The sequence below is a fragment of the Frankliniella occidentalis genome, unplaced genomic scaffold, assembly GCF_000697945.3.
Source record: "Frankliniella occidentalis isolate FOCC.00 unplaced genomic scaffold, Focc_3.1 Scaffold93, whole genome shotgun sequence".
NCBI lineage: Eukaryota > Metazoa > Arthropoda > Insecta > Thysanoptera > Thripidae > Frankliniella > Frankliniella occidentalis.
The window spans coordinates 378,949-380,634 of record NW_026267222.1 but is presented as its reverse complement, the minus strand read 5'-3'; the positions used below and the strand labels follow the sequence as shown (position 1 = coordinate 380,634).

General features: G+C 53.6%; 1 protein-coding gene across 2 annotated transcripts in view; it reads left to right on the top strand.

Annotated features, from left to right (window-relative positions):
• LOC113213388 (loricrin) overlaps nucleotides 1-1,686 on the top strand; it is a 166,264-nt gene that overhangs the window by 64,489 nt on the left and 100,089 nt on the right. The gene's annotated exons all lie outside the window — the stretch shown is intronic.

The following is a 1,686-nucleotide window of genomic DNA, read 5'->3' as shown; positions in this document are numbered from 1 at the left end:
TTTTCGGGATTGGCGGCGAGCTGCTGGGCGACGCGCGCGGGGTGGTCAACATGCCGGTCAGGATAGCCAACATGTCTGCGTGCCTAGGGCGGACGACAAACATGGGGGGGAAGGCTGGGGGCTGCTTATAGCTGCGACTGGATTCGCAAACGGTCACCACGACAAAGGCTCGGTATCTGGTGGCTGAAAAACCCCTGGCGGGTTTTGAGGGGTATGATACAAAGTACCCCCAAAATCAGCCTTACCAGTTTTCAGTTGGGTAGCCATCGTCTTTAACATGTTGCCATTCTCATTCTTGTACTACAGATGATAATCACTACAACAGAGTTATACGTATGGTTTTGATCGACTATGACGCGAGTCTGTGCATAATGTATACTTTTATCACGTGAAGCATTGTCGCTCTACGATGCAATAATGTCTCGATGTGCCCCGGCCGCTGCGGGGCTTCCCTCGGCCCTCCCGCGCGCGCCATCAGCAGCAGCAGCGGCAGCAGCGGCCCCCTCTGCCCGGTGCGTTTATGCATGTGCGGGGGATCGATGGTGGAGTGGGTGGGACTGCACGTCCTCATCAGCCGCGGACGTGCCCGGCGCGACGTGCCCCTTCCCTTCCTCGAGTGAATTTTGCAGTCGCGATCTGTAGCGCAGAAGAGCACGCAATAGTCGATCATTGGCCGACAAGTCTGCAAATGGAATGCGACAAGTAATGTCATGTAAATTGCTGTGGGTGGGAGAAGCTGAGTAAACATGTCTGATAGTGCAACACACTGTGAAGATGAGTCTTTGTGCACTACGTTCGACTTCAACGATCACTTGTCTCTTTGCCGTGTGCTGACATTGAACCGTTACAGTTTTTTCCCCAAAGTCCAAAATTGATCCTTGTGGACCGTTGGACCCTGTTTCTCATCCTGGCGGAGCCCGCTTGCAAACGAGGTGATGTCCGACCAGTCGCGGCCCCGCCCCGCCCTGCCCTGCCCTGCTTGCCCGGACTTTCTGATAACTTTGGCCAAAAATGTGTACCGAAATTAGTTTGGGAAAGATTTACAATGCGCCATTCGTACTGGCTGCTTGAGATTGCTTGCGGCGGTGGCAAGCTTTTGTAGCCCGCGCCGCCGCACCGCGCCACGCCGAATAGCGAAAAGATTTACGGGGAAAACTTTTCTGTCCGGACCCAGTGGAGCGCTTCCCCTATCCGATTATCAATCAATTCCTTATTTCAATTGATCGATGGCCACGTTTGTCATCATTTTTCGCTCGACTCGTTTCTTCTTTCTCTCTTGCTTTGCCTCCTTGCTCCACCCACGCCCCCTTCCCCTTTCCCCTTTCGCCCTCCCCGCCCCCCGACAGCTTTTCCTTCTCGAATGTCGGACGGGACGCCGTGTTTCGTGTCCTTTTGCGGCCAGCGCACACAGGCACTCACCGCGAGCGGTCTGGGACCGGACTGACAAACCTACAGGCCGCCGCAGCACGGGCAGAGCGGCCAAAGGGGTGAAAATCAACGTTCAGAGAGAGGGAGATGACGGTACAAATATCATGGTCCTACAGAAGGTTTGCAAACCCATGGGAGTTCCATTGGAACCTGATGATATTTACACCCTAGGATAACAATACCGTGCATGGGGTTTCTGTAAACTTTAATTGTAAACCTTATTAACCTAATGGGATGCTATAACCTTTTTAGCCCTCC